Raw genomic sequence first — 16,544 nt, forward strand, 5'->3', positions numbered from 1 at the left:
GAAATGATTGAAGTCACAGCCAGAGAACCAGTTGTGGAGGAAAATAGTGAAATGGGTAACGGCAGGGAATTGCTTTTCTTCAGGAAAACTTAAGAAAGCTCATTGTAATGATGGTGCACGGGGCTCACGGCAGAATGTTTGTAAGCCTAGAGCTTCTATCATCATCATCATCATCATGTGAAGATGGTAGGACATCCCAGGAAGCAACAAGTGGGTCGTTTTCCAGACCAGGGCCCATGAGGCCAGACAGCCTGGCCTTTGATCCTGAATAGAGTAAGCCTTTGTGGGATGTATAGTTAAGATAAACCTCAGTCATTCTCTGGAGCCAGGATGGTTTCAACCAGAGAGAGAAGTTAGCCTGCCCTCCTATCCCTGGGAGAATTCAGACAAGAGGAATGTGCTTTCTATTCATCCACAGTTCTCATAGTAAATCATGTCGCAGAAAAGAAGAAGGAAAAAAAACTGGGCCTGATGATTTTGGGGCTGCTGGCTCTTCCTCAAGTTGACAAAGCACCCCCGTTCAGGCTATTAACGCCCACAGCCTGTCGTCTTGTGTCTGAGGGTGGTTTCATCTCACTCGTAGCTCTCCACGAGGCAGGAAAGGGCAGGGATTAGTTACCACAACTTTTTATAGCCCCCCTGGACATTTGATATGTCATTCTGCACCGTGGGCTGCGAGCCTGTATCAGGTGCTGCTGACTTTAGAAGGTTTTAACCCCCAAGTGAAACAAACGATGACAAATGACAGCATCCTGAATGACTCAAAGCCCACCGTCTCTAGTGCAGTGTATATGCCCTGAATTTACCTCGACCTTTTTGCATTTGACAAGATAAAGTGGAAGCAAGTAATCAATGGAATGCAACACTCTTCCTGAAATGTTTGACCTTGCTGGTGAGTACATTTATGGAAAGTATTGCTCACAACAAAACAAGGGAATTACTTCCCATCTGGTGTGAATGGGCTAGAGAGGTGTGTGTGTGTGTGTGTGTGTGTGTGTGTGTGTGTGTGTGTGTGTGTGTGTGTGTGTTGAGTGATTCACCATGACTGTGGTGGAGTCACGGAGAGCCAGTGTGTTCTTGGCTATACACATACTATGTGCAAACCCATAGTGAGTATATATACTTACAGTACTGGCAGGCCTAACCTCCCGTCTCCAATATGTGATCCATAGTGTGCATGTATGTGTGTGGGCATATTAAATAAATAAATAAATCAACCCCCAAAATTGATGTCACACAACACATCTTTTTCAGCATCAATAGAGCTCTTTTTTCTCAAATTCAGCATTCGTTCTGTGCAACAAATTTGGTACACATGTGACCGTACGTTCACATGCTTTCATGTGTATGCACGTAAACAAATGTGTTTATGCCTTACCCAAGAATAAACAAAATGCAGACTTTCACCCCACCCAGCATATTACAGGCACAGCTGGAAGCCAAGAACTTGAGCAATGCTATGTAGTATTTAGTACTGTGTGTGCGTGCGTGTGCTGTGTGGTGGGAATAAATTACACGTGCAAGTGCAGAAATTTATTTGCCCTAATTTGGTATCACAAACACCTCATTTCATGAGGCTGTGTGAGGTTTGACGTTGAAGCCAGATTTGTACTTAGTCCCCCTTGTGTGTCCTTCTGGTAGTCTGTTGTCAGAGAACATGTGGAGGTTCCTTCTCGGGCCCTCTCAGTGCTCTCACTGCCCCTGGAAGTGCCATGCCTCTTGCTGGATTCAATTCCATAACCTTTCAGATCACAGCATAATGAGTCAAAATGGCTCACACATGCACATTATGCCCCGACGAATCATTTTTCCACCGAGCCAATTTACTCCCATGATTAAATCTTTTTTTCCACCATGACTCAGTGAGGGGAGTGTGAGTGTGTGTGTGTGTGTGTGTGTGTGTGTGTGTGTGTGTGTGTGTGTGTGTGTGTGTGTGTGTGTGTGTGTGTGTGTGCGTGCGTGCGTGCGTGCGTGCGTGCGTGCGTGCGTGCGTGCGTGCGTGCGTGCGTGCGTGCGTGCGTGCGTGCGTGCGTGCGTGCGTGCGTGCGTGCGTGCGCGCGTGCATGCTATGCGTACAGCACGCTTGTTTGAAAAGTGAGTGTACTGTGCATGTATATCGTCGGGGTGGAGCAAGTGCATGTGTGAGTGAGTGTGTGTGTGTGTGTGTGTGTGCATGTGAGTGTGTGTTTAGCCTGGTGCTGAGCGGCGTTTCAGGCGTGTGTTCTGATGTATTCATGAGAAAGAGGCCAGAATAACAGGCCCTGATGCTGGAGCCATTAGCTGCTCTAGTAAATCTCCCGGGACCTGAGAAAGACGGGACTTTAACGCCAGGTATTTCCTGTCTCTTGATCTTGGGAGGCAGAGCTCATTTCTGCCGGTGGGGGTTCAGCCTTCATAATAAGTTGCGGTTTGATGCCAACAGTTTATTATTGTGAGTGTGTGTGTGTGTGTGTGTGTGTGTGTGTGTGTGTGTGTGTGTGTGTGTGTGTGTGTGTGTGTGTGTGTGTGTGTGTGTGTGTGTGTGTGTGTGTGTGTGTGTGTGTGTGTGTGTGTGTGTGTGTGTGTGTTTGGGTTTGTGAGGTGGTGAGTGGGGCACCCTATATGTAAAACTATGAGTATGTATACCGGTATACAGTATAGTATATAGTAACAGTATAGTAACCATATGAACAAGCAGTTGTAAAACACAATTGCCTCCAGCCAGTAGTGTGAGGTGAGAGAGAGAGAGAGAGAGAGAGAGAGAGAGGGTTGTCTGGATGGAGAGACAGTGTCAGCAAAATACACGCTCAATGTTCAGCCTAATTTATTCGGTGTCACAGGATGAAAATAACTGTTTTTCAGGCCAATAATGTGGCGTGCGCTGCAGTATGTTCTCCCCTCCTCCCCTCCCTCAGCCTCCCACACAGGGCGACGGTCAAACTGTCTGTATAAGCATCTTGGGTTTGCGTTGTGTGTTTTTCCCCCTCTCTCTCCTGCTTTTAAGCCAATCAGAGCTTTTTAAGCTCAAACAGGGAGTTTGCATTTTGAGGAAAACAGGATGTGAGCTTTTAAGACCACACTAAAGGAGTTTATGATGGAGGGGACATTGTTCAGACATGTTCCTAGCCGTGTATACAAGGGGAACATTGAAACACCCCAGTGGGTAAGATGTGAGGGGGAACATTTATTGGACTCACATGGGCGACATTTTTTTCGTCAAACCTAATAGTAATTTGCCCCTCATTTAGGCCAACTGCTTTTAGGCAGGAGGATAGTTGGGAGTAATTTAGATACGCCATGGTAGGCAGGACACAGCATTTTCAGGGTTACGGCTATCACTGCAGAGTAATACAGAGTAAGACCTATTAAAATGCCTCTCTTGGTAGGTAATAGAATAGAATAGAATAGAATAGAATAGAATAGAATAGAATAGAATATGCAGCCCAAGCCATGGTCTTGATCCGAGCAGTAGTGAGGACCAAATAATGAAGATACTGTTGAACATGGGTGAAGTGCTCCTAATAGTTTATTATTTCAGTTGGATATAGAGGGTATGTGCATGCATAAAGTGAGTGGCAAAGTTAGTTTAACGTTGTTTAAAGTGGTTAAATCCAATCAGATAGGACTTTCGGTTTGGATGTATGGGCTGTCAAGGCCATTCAGTATAGGCGTTCCCACATAACTTCCGGGTACGATGATGAAGTCACTTTCTATTGCCGACTCGTCTGTGTCCTTGTGTGAAATGTGGGCCTGTAAAGCATTTTGAGACTGTGATTAAGGGCTAAACGAATAAATGTGACTTGACTTAATCTGTATGGTTTTGCTCGAGGCAGCTGTGAAACAATTCCTTGTAATAAAAATAATAATAATAATATTCTTCAAGCACTGTGTTAACATCTTGACCACCCAGCAGTTTGAAATAGATGTTCTATAACCCCTATATAGCACATGCCCTGTAACCAAAGCCTACACAGCTGGGCCAGCATGGTACATCGTACATGGTAAGCCTATATATCTGCGCATGCAAAGCCGTCTCGGTCACACTTACAATCTCAATCACCACAGTATTTATGGTGTGAGGAAATTCTCTGTCATGTGTACAGAAGCCAAGACTAAAACTTGAACCCGATGTAAGCCATATTGCAAGTAATCCTGACCGGCACACATAAGGGCTGTGGCGGCCCAGCCCATAGCCCAAACTGTGTGAAATCCACCACTCACCCCCATCATTCTCTTTCTCTCTCTGATGCTTTTCAGCTAGGGGGAGCCAAGAAGCGCGGCAATCCTGCTAATTTGAAGCAAGTCGAGTGATTTTATGAACTAAGCCATGAAATATGACTTTAATAATGGTTGCAAATGGCGGAGCAGGGGCGTCTGGAATGGCATGGGAGGGAGAGCAATACAGCAGGAAGAAAGTGTGGAAAATGAAGAAGTCAAATTCCAACAGTGCTGGGCCCCACTGCTGCTGCAGCAGCACCACACCACTGTGGCCTCCGCCGCCACCTTGGCAAAGCCTGTTAATGAAATGTGAAAATAGTTGTGGGGACGGCCGCCATGGGCACAACGAAATCCAGCTCCATAAACTGACGATTAAATCTCTGTCCCTGTGGCGAGCGCCTAATTCCATAAAGACGCTCCGTGATGCTTTGGCTGCTGCGGGGTGAGGCATCGACCACGTCGGAGAGGAGCAGACGGAGAGACAACCGCGTCTGACGAGAGCTTTAACGGGTGCCACAGTGCAGTTTAACAGGGCACCGCGGCACCATGGCAGGGCCCACCCTCACTTAAGACCCCTGTTGCCCTAGCCCTGCGGTTGGAGTTTTCAATATTTAAAACACCACCACATTGTTTTGAGTTTGGATTATTTTATTTTATTGTCTCAACCTATATTTAGAAAGCCTTAATGAGGCAGAAAATGCTAACTAAATTGCAGTTACGGTTGTGCCGAGACGTGTTAAAATCAAAGATATTTGTGATGTTGAGGACTGGGTAACGCGAGCGACTCATCAAACTGGTATTAAAGAGATAGCTGACTGCCAACATAAGAAGCACATGTTGGGAAAGTCCCCCTTTCAGTGTAGCCTCATGAGCCCTCTTCCTGTGGACAGGCCTGCCGTCTGTGTACACAAACACACAATGCCTGCCACATTTGGTCCTAGATTGAAAACATGCACGCTGCACACATTTCCCAATGAGAAATGAGAATTTAATGACTGTACCACCGCCGGCCGCTTGAATCGACAGCGCGATCCTGGGAAAGAGTTAAGGGATGTTGTTCATTGTCACATGACATTAGGAGTACCGACGAGAACCTGATAGGCCTCTTTCTTCCCTCCTCTTCTCCCCTCTTCTTCCAAACCGCCTCCTCCCTCCATTCAGCCCCTTAAACTCCCCCCCAAAGCCCCAATCACACATCTTGCCTGCAGATGTGGTGAAACCACAAACACTTCAAAGTGCCTCCCCTCAGACCAGCAGCGTACCCTGACGCCAACTGTAAATGTCCTGGACACAGTGCACGGAAAATATTAAACCCCCCCTCACTTGCAACGAACGGCTATCCTGGGCAGGCAGGCAGGCGGCCACTCAGGCAGGGAGGAACAGCAGACATCTAAAAAAGGCCCCTAAAATGCTTAATGACTCATCATTCTGCTGTGCAACAACATGAGGAGAGTCATCTCCGCTGTCTGTCCGCCTGTCTGCCAGAGAGGCAGGCCAAGCTGCATCTACAGCTGCTGCTGCTGTTGCTGCTGCTGCGGCTGCCGGACACATGTGTAGAAGACCACTCACATGTCATATGATTACCTGGCCTGGGAGAGTCACTGGGTTAACAACTCCTTGTCCAAAGGAATGAGAATAGGAACAGAATGACGAAGAGGTTGGAGAATGACTAGTGAAGATTGAAAAGTGAACAGAGGAGAATGAAGAGTGAACAGAGGAGAATGAAGAGTGAACAGAGGAGAATGAAGAGTGAACAGAGGAGAATGAAGAGTGAACTATGGAGAATGAAGAGTGAACAGAGGAGAATGAAGAGTGAACTATGGAGAATGAAGAGTGAACAGAGGAGAATGAAGAGTGAACTATGGAGAATGAAGAGTGAACAGAGGAGAATGAAGAGTGAACAGAGGAGAATGAAGAGTGAACTATGGAGAATGAAGAGTGAACAGAGGAGAATGAAGAGTGAACAGAGGAGAATGAAGAGTGAACAGAGGAGAATGAAGAGTGAACTATGGAGAATGAAGAGTGAACTATGGAGAATGAAGAGTGAACAGAGGAGAATGAAGAGTGAACAGAGGAGAATGAAAGTGAACAGAGGAGAATGAAGAGTGAACAGAGAAGAATGAAGAGTGAACAGAGGAGAATGAAGAGTGAACTATGGAGAATGAAGAGTGAACTATGGAGAATGAAGAGTGAACAGAGGAGAATGAAGAGTGAACAGAGGAGAATGAAAGTGAACAGAGGAGAATGAAGAGTGAACAGAGAAGAATGAAGAGTGAACAGAGGAGAATGAAGAGTGAACAGAGGAGAATGAAGAGTGAACTATGGAGAATGAAGAGTGAACTATGGAGAATGAAGAGTGAACTGTGGAGAATGAAGAGTGAACAGAGGAGAATGAAGAGTGAACTATGGAGAATGAAGAGTGAACAGAGGAGAATGAAGAGTGAACAGAGGAGAATGAAGAGTGAACTATGGAGAATGAAGTGTGAACTATGGAGAATGAAGAGTGAACTATGGGGAATGAAGAGTGAACAGAGGAGAATGAAGAGTGAACTATGGAGAATGAAGAGTGAACTATGGAGAATGAAGAGTGAACTATGGAGAATGAAGAGTGAACAGAGGAGAATGAAGAGTGAACAGAGGAGAATGAAGAGTGAACAGAGGAGAATGAAGAGTGAACAGAGGAGAATGAAGAGTGAACAGAGAAGAATAAAGAGTGAACAGAGGAGAATGAAGAGTGAACAGAGGAGAATGAAGAGTGAACTATGGAGAATGAAGAGTGAACTATGGAGAATGAAGAGTGAACAGAGGAGAATGAAGAGTGAACAGAGGAGAATGAAGAGTGAACTATGGAGAATGAAGAGTGAACTATGGAGAATGAAGAGTGAACTATGGGGAATGAAGAGTGAACAGAGGAGAATGAAGAGTGAACAGAGGAGAATGAAAGTGAACAGAGGAGAATGAAGAGTGAACAGAGAAGAATGAAGAGTGAACAGAGGAGAATGAAGAGTGAACTATGGAGAATGAAGAGTCAACTATGGAGAATGAAGAGTGAACAGAGGAGAATGAAAGTGAACAGAGGAGAATGAAGAGTGAACAGAGAAGAATGAAGAGTGAACAGAGGAGAATGAAGAGTGAACAGAGGAGAATGAAGAGTGAACTATGGAGAATGAAGAGTGAACTATGGAGAATGAAGAGTGAACTGTGGAGAATGAAGAGTGAACAGATGAGAATGAAGAGTGAACTATGGAGAATGAAGAGTTAACAGAGGAGAATGAAGAGTGAACAGAGGAGAATGAAGAGTGAACTATGGAGAATGAAGTGTGAACTATGGAGAATGAAGAGTGAACTATGGGGAATGAAGAGTGAACAGAGGAGAATGAAGAGTGAACTATGGGGAATGAAGAGTGAACAGAGGAGAATGAAGAGTGAACTATGGAGAATGAAGAGTGAACTATGGAGAATGAAGAGTGAACAGAGGAGAATGAAGAGTGAACAGAGGAGAATGAAGAGTGAACAGAGAAGAATAAAGAGTGAACAGAGGAGAATGAAGAGTGAACAGAGGAGAATGAAGAGTGAACTATGGAGAATGAAGAGTGAACTATGGAGAATGAAGAGTGAACAGAGGAGAATGAAGAGTGAACAGAGGAGAATGAAGAGTGAACAGAGGAGAATGAAGAGTGAACTATGGAGAATGAAGAGTGAACTATGGAGAATGAAGAGTGAACTATGGGGAATGAAGAGTGAACAGAGGAGAATGAAGAGTGAACTATGGAGAATGAAGAGTGAACTATGGAGAATGAAGAGTGAACTATGGAGAATGAAGAGTGAACAGAGGAGAATGAAGAGTGAACAGAGGAGAATGAAGAGTGAACAGAGGAGAATGAAGAGTGAACAGAGAAGAATAAAGAGTGAACAGAGGAGAATGAAGAGTGAAAAGAGAAGAATAAAGAGTGAACAGAGGAGAATGAAGAGTGAACAGAGGAGAATGAAGAGTGAACTATGGAGAATGAAGAGTGAACAGAGAATGAAGAGTGAACAGAGGAGAATGAAGAGTGAACTATGGAGAATGAAGAGTGAACAGAGGAGAATGAAGAGTGAACTATGGAGAATGAAGAGTGAATAGTGGAGATTGAAAAGTGAATAATGAATAGTGACTGGAAAGACACACGAATTGTGTCTCTTTCTGGTGGCAATATATGTATACTATGTGATTGTATTTTGAAAGGAGGTCTCAATGTCTCTCCTATACAGCTCCTCCCATGATGAATCTTTTATGTGTGTGTGTGTGTGTGTGTGTGTGTGTGTGTGTGTGTGTGTGTGTGTGTGTGTGTGTGTGTGTGTGTGTGTGTGTGTGTGTGTGTGTGTGTGTGTGTGTGTGTGTGTGTGTGTGTGTGTGTGTGTTCAACACACTGTGTTGCATTGCATCCAATACAACAAGGACAAAATATGCTGGCTTGTGTATATGAGTATGTATTCCCGTAAGTGCTATTCCTATTTGTATGTGCGCATCCACATCCACACAGAATGACTGCAGTGCGTGGTGGCCCCCGACTGTGCAGCTCATTGCTGTTTCTCATGGAAGATGAAATGTTGCTGCTTTCTCTCCCACAGGGGCTGCTGGGAAGCACGAAAGAGAACGCGCAACAGAGGAACATGGCAACGTCTCCTCTGATTCCACAACCCAGGGAACTTTGACCTCCAGCAGAGAAACCAAAATAAAAAATCCCCCCTCCACCGCCAAGCCAGCACAACAGGAAGATGGGGTCGGCGAGGAGAGATGGAAGGAGAACAATGAGTCTCTCTCTTCCCCTCCAGATGGGTGCGTTTCTTTGACAGCTCAAAGCTTTTGTTCCGTGAAAATAAGGGGGCATTACTGCACTTTACAAGGTTGCCAGACATTGTATAATCCCTCATAGATGCTGTTTCTCTCATAGATGATCCTCTGTATTGAGGTTTAATATAACAGGGTACGATCCTTCACCCCTGGGGAGATGTGGTGAGGGAAATATCTCCCCTCAGTGTGATGCATTATTACCAGTCCAAGCACACATATTGTATTCTCACGCATTGCACCCACTGGGACAAGCATGCAAACACATGTACACACAAGCATTCATACAGAGAACAACTGGTTCACCTTGGGTGGACTGCGCGCGAGGGAGGATGAGAGTGTGTATGCGTGTTTCAATGTGTTCAACGCATATTACAGTGTGTGGTGGTATGCATGTCTGTGACTGCGTGTGTGCATGTGTCCTTTTATCTACAAAAGTGTGTGTGTGTGTGTGTGTGTGTGTGTGTGTGTGTGTGTGTGTGTGTGTGTGTGTGTGTGTGTGTGTGTGCAGTGTGTGTGTGTGTGTGTGTGTGTGTGTGTGTGTGTGTGTGTGTGTGTGTGTGTGTGTGTGTGTGTGTGTGTGTGTGTGTGTGCGTGTGTGTGTGTGCGTGTGTGCCTGCGTGCGTGCATGTGTGGCATTCCTCTAGGACTTGGATGGATGAGGTGTGATGCTGGTATTATCCCCCCGGCGACTGAGGACCAGCCAAGGGAGCAGGGCAGGGACCCTCATGTCTCCCTCTCACACCATTCCTCATGCTGACTGACTGAGCGGAGGAGGCAAACGGTGACTTAACCTCATTACGACTACAAAAATAGAACAAAAAAAGGGCCACGATTTGTTTTCAATTACAGTCTCATTCAACTCTCCCCACTCAATCTACAATTTATTCTTATTGGATAAGAAATGTCCGCCTCTGCAATCGTAAATGTTTTATGGTACAAATGTGAATCAAATTTGATTTGATTATGGGCCCGGCCGTGTGTGTGTGTGCGTGTGTGAGTGTGTTTGCCTGCGCAACAGAGAGACTGAGACCTTGAACACTGCTAAGCCAATAGATCCTCCATTTATAAATCAAAGTGGATGCACATGTTCTTGTTTTCCTCGTCCTCATAAAGCATATCACACGTTTGACTCCGGGAGGATGCTGTAATCTCCGTGCAAGTCATTCTTCCTGTGACGGCTTAATGTTTGTATGTCTGTTTTCACTAAGCTAAATGCTTGTAATAATGTGCCTGCTGCAGGGCCAGGGGTTAGTGAAGTTGTTGTAGAAAGGATGGTGGTGGATGGGAGGGAGGGGGAGGCTCATTTCTCTGCACCATAATTCAGGCCATGCACACACACACACACACACACACACACACACACACACACACACACACACACACACACACACACACACACACACACACACACAGTAACAGACGTGAATGTTAACAGGTGTCGTAGTAGTTAGGTCTAATCATTATTTCAATCACTGAAGACCTTGTGCGTGCCTATTGACCTAGTGTCTGTGTATGTTAAACAAAGTGCCTGCATGTGCGTGTGTGCGTGTGTGTGTGTGCATGTGTACGTATTTAGGACATTATTTAATGTGGTGTGGTGTGCTTGCACACACGCACACATGCACGCACACACACACACACACACACACACACACACACACACACACACACACACACACACACACACACACACACACACACACACACACACACACACACTTTCTCTCTCTCTCTCTCTGTCACCATCTCCCTCTCATGCACGCACAGCGGGTCATCGGCCATATCTATTTCCAACACTCCAAGCAGGCATTAGATTTTCAGCAGAATGACAGTATGTGTAATGACAGCATTAAAGCTTGTTCTGCATATATAGAGTTTCAAGGAAAATGAAGACAGATGCCTATACACGTCCTTCACTGGCCTTACACGTCAACAGAAATAAGGCAAAAAACACATTCCTGGTGGCTGCGCTAGCCATGTCTGTGTGTGTGTTCTGCCTCAGCACTCCAAGGGCCTAAATAACAGGCGATGGTGGATGCCTGACTCCGCACCGAGGTTCCTTGCCATCGTCAGTCGGTAATGTGAGTAATGAGCTTTGTCAGAAGCTGGCGGATGACTGACGTTTTCCACCGCAGACGAACCTCCCTTAGTGCTGACGGCTACATGCTAACGACAGCTCCATGCGAATGGTAGCATATCTGACATGGCCCCTGAAGAGGGAGGTGATGAGATGATTGGCTGATACTATGATATAGGTGTGATACACCCACTTTCTCAGCTCATGGTCAGGGCCTGTTGGAATACCGATATGGTACTGTCATGGTTTACTGTATGTTTATAGCATGATTACAGTGGGAAGGGCCATGCACCATATACCTTGAAGCCTGAATGCGCTGTGAATTTTTGTAATTGATCATTTGAATTGAGTTATACACACACAGCCCTGAAGGCGATGATGATCGATCTGCAGTATAGTACAACCTACTTTCCCAGGCCATATTGGAATATTCGTATGATGAAATCAACACCTCAATTTGATGCTTGAAGCTTTTGGCTTTGAATTTCTGTAACGGTTTTGAAAGGCTGAAATTAATGCGAGTACAAATTTATGCCCACAGAGATTCTCCGTGGGCATGGATATGTACTCGCATTAAAGTGATTCAGGAACAAGAATATAGCATCCATTTTGTGACACTAGCTTCCATGTATGCAAGTATTGAAGTAAAATGAAACATAACATAGGGACAATAGGGAATATTGGTTAAATTATGGTGTTATGAATATTTAGTATTTAGTATTTAGTAGTGTACAGGGACTTTCTTTTTGTGTGAGTTAAATATGGTCATTAATTTTCTGTTGACTATATGCTCATATAGGGGGAGCTGTGGGAGAAAAGCATGTTAACAATATGGTTCCAGGAAGTGAGGTACCAGGAACAGCAATAAAAGTACAGGAAGTGAGGTAGCCGGGCAAAAAGAATGTTTGGTGGAGGTTCGTCAGAGACTCTTTTAAGGCCAATACTTAACCAGAATCAGAACTTGTTAAACCACTAGAGTAGTTTGACCGAAGAACTTTGTGAAGGGGAAGAAAGGAAGTTTGGTCAGACATTTCTGACCGTTTAAGCTCTGAATCCATTCAGAGCTTTTGGACAAAGGGGAACCTGTGGCATCCTGATTCTTGACATAAAGGTCGGGTGAGGAATAGTTCCATATTTTTTTTGCTTTTCATTCATTGCCTTTTTATTTCATACATTCAGGGATTACTTGATTTTCGGAAAATATAGAAGATAGAACAGTGATTATTTTGTACAAGGTCAAATCAGATAAAGAATATTGCTATAAATTAATTTCAAAGGCAATTAAATTGGTAGGTGGCTGGATGGATGGATGGACAGAGAGACGGACGGAATAATAGTACATATCATCCATATGTGACTTATAATCGCAGCCCACCAAAAATAGGAGTTGGACTACACAAAAGAAATCAGTGCACATCACGTCGTATATGTTCATATGTTGACCTTTTATCATAGTTACTCAATGATAAATAACAATTTCATGTGTTTTTTGAGTATACCATAGTTTGAATGTGTGAAGGGACAATTAACCTTAGCCTCCCTATTCTGGACATGTCACAAACATTACACGAAAATAGGTGAATATTTGAACGGAAATACAGTGAGCTTGTAGATCAGCTATTTTGATGTTGTCTTTCTCTTATATGACTTTCTTTTCTCTTTTTTTATTCTCCACGATTGGGAGCTTTTATACAAAATAATTGCACCCACTTTTTGACACCTATAAACTTCTGATGTGACAATAAACTGGTTGTTCCCGAGTGGAGGCTAAAGACAAAAGGTGTTGTGCCAAATTAACCTTTAGCTATTCTGGGAATGAACATTTGGCAAAAACAGACCAACATTCTGTGAAAATAGCAGATCTACAACGCATTAAATTGTGACTCATTGTAGGGATGAAGTAGACATGGGGGACTGCGGTCAATCAAGTAAATAGGGTTTAAGTGGTCAAATGCCATCTTGGCAAATAGTTTTATCGAAAGGACTTTCCATAGAAACAATTAACAATTTTCAAATGTTATTGTTTGATTCCGTCAGTGTTTTCATTTCTCACTGCACTTGATTCAAATCAATAACTAAAACTGATATGGGTTGCTGTAAACGTGGTTGTTTGAGATTATAGAAGACAGCTAAAATTGCTCAGCATTTTCTGGGATCCAAATTACAAATTTTATCCCTCACCACACTGTGTTCTAGCCTGATGAAAACATATATTATTATTTTCTATGCTCGTCATGTGGTGAGCCACCAGACATGCGCCCATTAGCCCGTTAGTGTTGGGTATGATCCACAAGAAACTCTGACACGAAAACAGTTTAACAGAGACTTATCCACACCCCATGAGATTTTGTCTCTTAAACTAATTAAGTTTCAGCCTGAGTGACAACTCGGGCGTTGTGCATCTAGAAAAATAAATAGGCTAGTGTAAATGTTTTCCTATTTGTTTTTATGGTGAGTGATTGTTTCCTTCATTGGGCTGATTGAGTGGAAATATAAAGGGAACAAGCCAAACAAACAAAAACAGCATTAAAGTGCTGTGTTTTAAAGAACACACCCTCCGTGTTCCTGACACATTAAGGAAACCTTGCGGCAACTCGTAAAATAAAACAACATCTTTTTCTCTTGGTCATAAAATAAAACAACGTTGGCTCCCTTTGCCAAAAAAAATGAAACACACACATACACACACACACACAGGCAGCACTTTTTCCCCTGTTTTTCTCTAAAAAAGAATGATAATGTGTAATTAGATTAATAAAATAGTCCTGGATTGTAAATCATTGCCCCTGTGGAAACCTGATTGTATTGTGCGTGCGTGTTATGTATGTGCATACTATATGGTTTAGAATATTACAAAAATGGTAACAAAGGCTGAATGTTTCCTAAACCTCAGGGTATGGCTCTGAGAGCATTATACCTCTCGACGTGATTACTTAGCTAGCAGGGGTTGGGGTGGGGTGTTGGTGTATTCAGGCTATGGTGTATTGTGCGGTGCCAGATTCTGCTGTAATAAAGGCATTAAAAGCTCCTCATTAAACTATTTTGGGCACAGGGGTTGGTGTGGTGGGGTATGAGGCGTTTGGAGGGGGCATAAACATTAAGATGCTGCAGCATTAAGATGCTGGCTGCCAATGGTTCTGTGCCAGGGCACCTCTATGTCGCTGGTGCCTACAGGGATGTAATTGTTAACACATGTCTATTAATATGACTTTAGGAGACCTGTACAGTCAATGGATTAGAGAGGGAGAGTATAGGGAAAGACTGAAAGAATTACCTGGTAGAAGATTGAACATAATAATAATTTTCAAATACATTTGTAAAACCAAGGGTTGATGTACAGTGTGACCCTATATACTTAACTACCTTGCATTTATAGTGTTTAACACCCTGAGAGAAAGAACAATAGGCATTTTCTTCCACAGTTACAGTATGTGAAGTGGGACTTTTTAGGGCAATTTCACTAAATCAATCATGTTAGTACCTGCATTAAAAAATAAATAAATCATAAGAGCAATTCTTGAATTTGAACTAATTTAAGAAATGTTATCTTGGAGATATGAGTGACGTAAGTAATGACTATAAGTCATGGGTATCTCTGGCAGACGAAACAGTGGAAACAGATTGTGTAACATCTGAGACGGCTGCTGATAATGATGATGATGGGGAAAAAGAGCTGGCACGGAATGGGCAGCCTTGCCAGGCTCCCCATGGCAACCCCTCATGTTTATGTTAAATGTGGGATAATGTAGCAGTGCCAGAGCTCTGATGTGGTGTGATGGTAATTATGTCACTGCATTGAAAAACGGTTTCTGTGCTGGGGGAAAGACGGTGCGCGCGCGTGTGCGTGTGCGTGTGCGTGTGTGTGTGAGAAAGACGGAGAGACAGCGAGGCGAAAGACAGGAGAAAGACAGGGATAAAGAGAGGGAGGCTCTTTGAGATCAACAGCAACAAACTCTGATGAAAGGGCTTGGCCACGGTCTGAAATGCCTCATTTGATGAATAAATTTAGACGGGCGTTAAGAAAAACTCCTGCGGTGGCGACAGCAGATATATTTTATGAGGTTGTAACTCAAATTAGATAAACAAATGGCAGAAATCAAATTACTGGCCTGCCTTTGGCACTGGACTGGCATTCAATTCAACAAGGTCAATTTAACCATGGTGAGATTTTCAGTGTCTACAATACATGCCTCAAAATGCGAAGCCAACAGCTAATTTTCATCAAGCATCTACACTTTTTCTCTCTCAAACGATAATTCAAACTGAATAGAGATAATGTAACACAACTGCTGTAACTCTCATGCAATTGAATGTCTTGTTGCTTATCTGCTCTGTTACAGTTTACAGTAAAAGGCAAATGATTGTTTGTAATTTTCTCACAGGGGTTCACACAACAGGCTAAAAAACGATTTATTGCTGCCTGCATGCAAGACATGAAGTTGGAGCACTGGTGGCTTCTTCTGTATGAACTCAACATGAAGCTCTTATGAACTCAACATGAAGCTCTTATGAACTCAACATGAAGCTCTTATGAACTCAACATGAAGCTCTTATGAACTCAACATGAAGCTCTTATGAACTCAACATGAAGTCCTACATCAGTTATAAATATTCATTGTCATTTCTCCAACATTAAGACAATACACATCATATACAACCATGTCCTATATAAATCGTAATAGGGATCCAGTGGAATTTAATAGATCAAGATGTTCACCAATAATATGAATGAAACAACTCCCTGCAATGCAATACGTTCCGTGTGTGTGTGTGTGTGTGTGTGTGTGTGTGTGTGTGTGTGTGTGTGTGTGTGTGTGTGTGTGTGTGTGTGTGTGTGTGTGTGTGTGTGTGTGTGTGTGTGTGTGTGTGTGTGTGTGTGTGTGTGTGTGTGTGTGTGTGTGTGTGTGTGTGTGCGCGCGCAGCGCGCGCGCGCGCGCGCGCGTGCGTGCGTGCGCGCGCGCGCGCGCAACTGTATTCCTGTTCTCCTGTAAGATATATTTTATTGATATAGATACATATTTTCTGTGTGTTTGTGTGATCGCGCATGTACCGTTATGTGTGTACTAAGGCCCCATTTAGACTGCAGTCACATACAGTTAGATCTGATTAAAATCTGATTTACTGTATTTCTCAAATCTGATCTTTTGGCCCGATCATTCACACTGCATGACCAGATCGGATCTGTCACAATGTGTGTTCAGACTGTCAGCCAAATCCAACCTGCTGTGCCACATCCAGATTGGAATCCGATTTGTTTAAATATGTCTAAACACAAACAAGTCACATGCAAATCCAATATAGATCAGGTTACTCATGCGTTCAAACTGAGACAGATCTCTTGAAATCAACCACCCCTGAATGTGGCTCAAGTCGCATTTGTATAAATTGGATTCCATGTGAATTATTTATGTTTAGACTTATTTAAACAAATCAGAT

This window comes from Protomyctophum parallelum (assembly GCF_964188405.1).
Source record: "Protomyctophum parallelum genome assembly, chromosome: 6".
NCBI lineage: Eukaryota > Metazoa > Chordata > Actinopteri > Myctophiformes > Myctophidae > Protomyctophum > Protomyctophum parallelum.